This window comes from Notechis scutatus, chromosome 14, assembly GCF_049901735.1.
Source record: "Notechis scutatus isolate UNSWTSFEM ecotype Mainland chromosome 14, rNotScu1.2, whole genome shotgun sequence".
In the NCBI taxonomy this organism is placed as follows: domain Eukaryota; kingdom Metazoa; phylum Chordata; class Lepidosauria; order Squamata; family Elapidae; genus Notechis; species Notechis scutatus.
In genome coordinates, this window is record NC_142022.1 from 9,061,770 (window position 1) to 9,069,627 (window position 7,858).

Genomic DNA, 7,858 nt, shown 5'->3' on the forward strand with positions numbered 1-7,858 from the left:
AACCTAACCTAGAATCCTGGTTGTTTTCCAAGCTTTGAACCACGTTGCCTGCTGCTGAGTTTGATGGAAAGCTCCCCAAAACGGATCTAGGGAATTGAAGTTACAAGGTTGCTTTTGGGAATGTAAATAATATATATATATATTTTAAGACACCAATGAGTACCAGCAACTGGGATGAGGGGAGAATCTAACCCAAGGCACACAATTGTGGCTACTACAAGTCAGAACAAACCTTCTTTCGAAGCAGATGTTGTAGACTTAAAGGGAGGGAAGGGATCCAGGCCAGAAGGGGGTTTGCTCCCCACAATTTGGGGGAAGGGGGTCTCCCCCACGTGCACACACACACACACCCCTCGCCCCCAGGAAAAACCAAGCAGGCCTCCATGCTCTTCCTTGCCTGTCCCAGCTGGGCTGGACTACATCTCCCATCACTCCCTCTTCCCCAGTTCCCACACCGGTGGCTGAGGAGTCTGGGAGCCCAGCCCGATGCCCATGGGGCTTGGGCTGGGGATGATGGGAGCTGAGGAAGAGGAGGAGAAGAAGGAGGCCGGTCCATTTGCAGAAAAGCACAAGTTTTGTCAGGCGACGAGCGAATCGGGGTCCCCATCTGGAGCGCTAGGAGTGGGGGGAAGTTTGAGCACCCCGTAACCTAGAACCAATTAGCTAATCCACCCATCGATCAATTCAGGGGGGGAGGGGGGCTGAGTGTAGCTGGGGGGCAGCCAAGCCAGGGCAGGCCCTGGAGTGCTGGAGGGGGGACCCCCCCCAATAAGCCATCCCCTAATCGAACCCCTAATCCCTCTGCCCATCAATCCCCCAATAAATAACCCTCCCAATCAACCCCCTAATCAACCCCTATCAATCCAACCAATTCTCTTAATAATCCATCTCCTAATCGATTACTAATCGACTACTCCTAGCAAGCAATGCCCCAACCGATCCCTTAAGCGCCGTCCTAATGAAGCCCCTCGATCGATCTCCTAATCCAATCCCTCGATTGATCTCCTAATCCAACCCTTTGATCGTTCTAATCCACTCACTTCTAATCAAACTTCTAATCCAATCCTTCAATTGATCTCCCTTGATCGTTCTAATCCACTCCCTTAATCGAACTTCTAATCAAATCCCTTAATCGATCTCCCAATCAAACCTCTTGATCGATCTCCTAATCCACTCCTTTAATCGAACTTCTAATCCAATCCCTTAATCGATCTCCCAATCAAACCTCTTCATCGATTTCCTAATCCAATCCTCTTAATCGAACTTCTAATCCAATCCCTCAACTGATCTCCTAATCCAACCCCTTGATCGTTCTAATCCACTCCTTTAATCGAACTTCTAACCCAATCCCTTAATCGATCTCCCAATCAAACCTCTTCATCGATTTCCTAATCCAATCCCTTAATCGAACTTCTAATCCAATCCCTTCATCGATCTCCTAATCCAATCCCTTGATCGTTCTAATCCACTCCCTTAATCGAACTTCTAATCCAATCCCTCCATCGATCTCCCCATCCAACCTCTTGACGGATCTCCTAATCCAGTCCCTGAGTTGATCTCCCCATCCAACCCCTCGATCGACCCCTCTCTCCGCAATCCAAACCCCGGACCACCCTCCGACCGGATCCCCTCCGGCCGATCTCCTAAGGAAGCCCCCTCATCCCTCCCCGCCCGGCTGGCTCGCCAAGCCGGCGCCCGCCGCCTACCTGACGGAGCCCCGGAGCCGAGGAGGCTCGCTCTCCTCCTCCTCCGCCTCCTCCGCCTCCGCCTCCTCCGCCGCCTCCGCTTCGCTCCATCCCGGGCAGGGCCGGCGGTGGGTCCCCGCGCCCCTCGGCCCGGCCAGCCCAGACCCTCCCCGCCCCGGCTGGCTCGGCTGGAGGCGAAGCAAAGGAGGGGCGGAAGTGATGAAAGGGGCGGGCGGCGGGGCGGGCGGGGGCCGCGCTTCGGCCGAGAGGCTCCGGGTGGCGGCGGAGGGGGCGCCTCCCTCCCTCCTTCTCTCCCTCCCGGTCTCCCTGCCGCCATCCAGCCTGGGAGGGTCCCCTCCGAGGTCATCCAGCCGGACCCCCTCCCCGCTGCACCGTTCCTCGTTCTGCGCCCAGGCTTCAAGTCGGTTCTCCCCCTCCAACACCAACACCCTGCCAATCCAGCCTTGGAGAGGGGTTCCCTCCGAGGTCATCAAGCCGGACCCCCCGCTGCCCCGCTTTCCGCTTAGTCTGCAGTCCGTCTCTCTCTCCCCCCACCATACAAGCCTATTGGTCTCCCGCAGAGGTCACCTAGTCGGACCCCAATTCTCTGTCTAGTCTCCACCCTAGTTTCCCAATCACCCACTCACCCAATCAAGGGTGACCCACTCACCCAATCAAGGGTTCCCCAAAGGTCACCCAGTCGGACCCCCAATTCTCTGCCTTAGTCTCCACTCTAGTTTCCCAACCACCCACTCACCCAATCAAGGGTGTTCCCCAAAGGTCACCCAGTCGGACCCCCAACTGGTCCACTCTCCACCGAGTCTCCAGCCCGTTGAACCTACCCACCCATCCGTAACCTCGGAAATCCAGACTTGGGAGGGATGGGGGGGGTTTGTGTCCCTCTGAGGCCATCTAATCGGACCCTAGCGGCCCCGTACTCCCCCTTGTCTTCAGCCCGTTCATCCCCCCACTCCCAAACCCTCCAATCCAGGGAGGGGGGGCCTCCGAGGTCGTCCCGTCGTACCCCAGCTTCCCCATTCTCTACCTCATCTCCACCACACTTCTCCCCCTCCAATAGCTCCCCCCAGGTCATCCAGTCAGGCCCTGGCTGCCACACCCTGTGCTTACCCCATTTTCCCAGGCTCTTCATTCATTCATTTCCCGTCTTGTGATCCTGGGTGGGGTTCTTGAAACTGACAATTAAAACAACAGCCCTACATAAACCGTGAAGAGGAAGACTCTGCATTATATATAATTGATTGCAATATATATATATTTCAAGATAGACTGTGCCTTTTCATGGAGGTTCTGCAGCTTTTTAGCCGTATTTTATTGCAGAAGGAGGGGGGGAGGGAGAAAAACAAAACCATTTCTCTCTCTCTTTTTTTTTTTCATTTTCCTTTTTCTCCTCTCCCCCCACAAAAAATTTTTTTAAAAAAAACTTTGGGCTCTTTGGTACAGGAAAAATTGGCCTGAAAGGGCCATTCAGCTGGCTTCGCGCTTACGACGGCGTGACTCGACTTGCGATCCCACGACTCGATTTCAGGCGCATGTTTCCACTGAACCACCATTCTAAAAATGGTTTTAAAATTTAAAACCGGGACATGCGGCGGCTCAGCTTTAAACCACGGCTGTGATTGACAGCAGAAATCCTGCTCTCAGATGTGGTCGTAACACGAGGACTTCTTATTTTTTCCTGGATTGCATCTCCTGCAAACTTCAGCTTTTATACAGATTTTGTTCCTTTTTCTCTGCCAATATTGGGTTTGTTTTTTTCCCCACCCCTAAAATAATCTGCTTTTACACTGAGCCTTTTTTTAGCTCTGGTAAAGCTTGCCCTAAAACACAAAACTTTGCAAACAGCTCCCTCCTGATCTGATAAAGGACTAAAATACCCATCATCCCCAACTAGTCTGGATTGATTGGTTTGTTTTTGCCCCCCCACCTTTTTAAAACATCCCCGTTTTTCCAACTTCCCAGAATCTCTTTAAAAAGCGAGATGGGCGATCGAAGATGAGGTGATGAATGAATTAAATCAGTAAAATAAACATATTTTTTTTAAAGCCGCTTGCTGTGCCTTTTTTTTTTTTTAAGGTTTCCTAGCAAACATTCCAGAAAAACCACCTTTAAATAGAGCCCTTGAAATGGCTCTTCGAAAAGAGGGTGAACCTTTCTATTAAAAAAAAAACACCTCCTTTTTCCCCCGTCTTTTTAAATCCATTACACAGGAAAGTTTCTTGCTTTGGGAAGCGTAAAATAATGCTTTGCCTTTGCTGGAAAATGCTGGGAGGCCTTGGAGTCAAAACTTTTTCCCTTTAAACTGCATTTTTTTCCCCCCGCCTATAAAAACGAACCTTTGCCAAATCTCCTTTTTTTCTTTTTCTTTCCGGTATTCGCTGCAAAATCTCTTAAGAGGTGAAGATGTTTTCTTAACGGCTGGAGCCCAAAACATAAGACATTTGCGAAGGGAGCTTGGCCCAGTTTTACGACCACCGTTGTTAAGTGAATCACTGCGGTTGTAACACGGTTGTTAAGGGTTCGGCAATGGGGAAATCGTGATCCTGGGATGCCGCGACCATCGTAAATGTGAATCAGTGGGCCAAGTGTCGGAATGTTGACCGCGTGGCCACAGGGATTCTGTCGCCGTCGTAAGTGTGAACCCCCCCGATCCTCAGTTACTTTTTATTTGGGATGCCGTAACTTTAAACGGTCACTAAATGAACTGTTGTAAGGACTATCTGAAATACATAAAATCACAGGGTGGTGCAGAGTCTATAAAGGGAAGGGACGGGAGAGAGGGAGAAAGAAAGAGAGAGAGAAAGAAAAAAGAAAAAGAAAAGAAGGAAGGAAGGAAGGAAGGAAGGAAGGAAGGAAGCAGGCAGGCAAGGAGGAAAGGAGGAAAATAGAGGGGAGGAAGGAAAGGAAGAAGAGAGAGAGAGAGAAAGAAAGAAAGAAAGAAAGAAAGAAAGAAAGAAAGAAAGAAAGAAAGAAAGAAAGAAAGAAAGAAAGAAAGAAAGAAAGAAAGAAAGAAAGAAAGAAAGAAAGAAAGAAAGAAAGAAGAGAAAGAAGCAGGCAGAGAAGAAGGAAGGAAGGACAATAGAGGGAAAGGAGGGAAGGAAGGAAGAAAAAAGAAAGAAGGCAGGAAAGAAGGGAGGGAGGGAGGAAAGAAAACAGAGGTGGGGAGGAAAGGAAGAAAAGAAGAAAGAGAAAGTAAGAAGAAAGAAGGGAGGGAGGGAGGGAGGAAAATAGAGGAGAGGGAGGGAAGGAAGAAAAGAAAAGAAAGAAGGCAGGAAAGGAGGGAGGAAGGAAGGAAAGAAAATAGAGGGGAGGGAGGGAGAGAAAAAGAAAGAAAGAAAGAAAGAAAAGAAAGAAAGAAAGAAAGAAAGAAAGAAAGAAAGAAAGAAAGAAAGAAAGAAAGAAGCAGGCAGAGAAGAAGGAAGGAAGGAAAATAGAGGGAAGGGAGAGAGGGAGGGAAGGAAAGAAAAAGAAAGAAAGACTCTAGAGAGGCAAAAGGACTTGTTAGCTTTGGAGAAAGACACATTTTTGCAGTTTTGCTGCTGTTGTGTATGCTTTTTGCAGGAAGACCCACAACCCTGCAAAGAAACAAAAACTAGAAAGATTAGCTTTCCAACGGAGAGGTTTATTTTCTTCGCCCCGTTGTTTTGGGGAAACTTTCGAGGCTGAGCAGGTCTCGATCTCGGCACCCAGACACGCCGGGCCTTGCCCGGAGTCGCTAGTCCACATTCCAAGGGCCTTTCTTGTGCTCACAAGCCCACACATACACACACACACACAAAACCCCACAATTTAGGAGCCTCTAGTGGCAGGAATGGGGCAGGCCCCATATGCCCGCCTTGAGAATGAATATTTTTTTGCGGGGGGGGTGGGGGGTGGAGGCACGATGCCACGGTGCATTTAGGGAACGTGGCAATTGTGTGTGCCAGCTACTGTATAAACAAAAAATAAAATCTCACAACTCTGACGGTTTCCAGCACGGAAAAGGGGTTGTTTTTGTTTCTTGTGCATAATAATAATAATACTAATAATACTAATACTAATAATAATAATAATCATCATCATCATCATCATCATATAAAAATAAAATAAAAATGAATAAAAATAAAAATAAATCATCTTTACTTCTCAGAGAGCCAACCAGAAGCACCCCAAAAGCTCAGGAAATAATAATAATATAAAAATAAAATTGCATAAAATAAAATAAAAATAAATAACAATAAAAAATTAAAAAAGCTGGAGGGACTTATTCCACTTATGTGGTAGATTGCTCCTGGCTGAGGAGGCTTCACTTAGGCTTTCTGGCTCCTGAAAATTGCTTTACCCAACCGGTTGGAGATTGATCTAACCCTGCATCCGTCTGCCAGCAATAACCAACCAGGCAGCTGGCAATCTGGGTTACAGGCTCTACCCTACATTTTATGTCCTTATTTCTCTTCCTTATTCCTTCCCGGAGGCCGTCGGATGCAACTTTTGCGGCCTTGCGCATTTACACAATGGTTGTGTCGCAGTCGCAGTTTAATTTTTCAACTTGGAGCTCCTGAAATGTCTGGGTTCAGCCAGGGGAGCCTGAGCGTTGTCTCGTTTCCGGACCCTCTCAATAGGGCCCTTAAAGGGCGACTACGGAGAGTCCTCGACTTTACGACCACAATCGAGCTCAAAATGTCTGCGGTTAAGTGAGACAGGGGTGAGTTTTACCACCTCCCTTGCCACCGTTGTTAAGAGAATCGCCGCCGCCGATAAGTCAATAACTCGGTCGTTGAGTGAATCCGGGCTTTTTCCCCCCTTGACTTGTAGGGTCCAAAGGTTGCAAAAGGGGATCACGCAACCCTGGGAATGCTGCGACCGTCATAAATACGAGTCAGTTGTTGCCCAGCACCTGTATTTGGCTCACACGACCATGGGGGGTGCCATCCTCCGTCCCTTTTTTTCCCCGTGCCTATTGTAAACTTCAAAATGGTTACTAAACAAATGGTTGTAAGTCAAGGACGACTTGTCGCCATGCTGAGGTGAAAATAAATAATTTATTTCCGACACACGGGCGCTTTAGGAGACCTCACCCCCCCCTCCCAAAGATACTCAGCTCAGATCTCCGACGTTCCTCTTAACGACACGAAAAAGGAGGCAACGTCTTAACCATCCCGGGAAATCGGAGCGCGGGGAAGAGTTTTAAAACAGCCTGCCCCAAATCGTGCCCATTTTGGTGCCGGTTTTCCCAGGAAGACACTGGCGACGTTGTTGTGGCCTGCCGGCAGCTGGCGGCGCTGGCAGCAGATTCCGACAGTGAGGAGGTCGTGCGGAGGGCGGGGGGAACCTGGTCCAGTCCTGGAGCCTGAGGAAGGCTCGGACGAGGGCTCTGCGTCGGAGGCAGAGATGGGGCCGACAATTATCAGCTGCCTTTCGAGTCGGAGATCAGTGAGGTAGAAGAACAGCTGGAGCCTGTTCCTAGTGTGCTCATGCACAGAGCTGCCAGAAGAAGGGAACAGCTAAGGAACAAGGGTTGATTTCAGGAGTGAAAGCTCAGGCGGACGGCGAATGGTCCCCCCCACAGGGATTAAAAGAGGAGCAAAAGAGATGGGGGGCTTTTGCAGGAAACAATTCCTTCCTTGCATCCATGGGAAGATCTGTCTGTGCATCTCAGAGACTCTGTGCCGAGGCCTTCCTTGTCAGCACTGCGCTTGGAAATAGTTGCTTGGCAGCTCTCCGAGCTAGATAAGGCCAGTGCTTATAATTACACCCTAGAGAGACGGTTGGCCAGGCCTTTGGCTGAAGGGTGAATGCAAGAAATTCACCTTCATTTAGTAAAAGGGGTTTTGCCGGGACAAAGAGCCTGCTTAGTGCTTTTTGGGGGGAAGCCGAGGTCAGAACGGACGTAGCCGTGGGTTGGCGGAACCCAGAGATGCTTGTTGGAAACTTGGAATGGCCTCGGGGTGGGTTTAGATGCCCCGTTTTCACCCAAAAAAACGGGACCAGCAAAATAATTCTTGCTGGTTTATACGCAGTGAAGTGGCCACCACCGCAAAGGCCCCGCTTGGGCACTCAAATGGAAGGATGTTCTTCATGCGGGGGCGCCTTCCTCAGATACCCGACGTCCGTCTCAGCCGCCCTTGCATCTCCCCACCCCACCCCCTCAAGGTGTTGATGAATACAAAATCCCA

General features: G+C 49.5%; 1 protein-coding gene across 1 annotated transcript in view; it reads right to left on the minus strand.

The window, feature by feature from the left end:
• The window catches only part of ATP8B2 (ATPase phospholipid transporting 8B2), a 39,565-nt gene extending 37,711 nt beyond the window's left edge, over window positions 1-1,854 (minus strand). The window contains 1 exon segment of the mRNA XM_087943721.1: window positions 1,707-1,854. The gene's annotated coding sequence lies outside the window, so the exon portion shown is untranslated.
• Window positions 1,855-7,858: the final 6,004 nt, after the last annotated feature.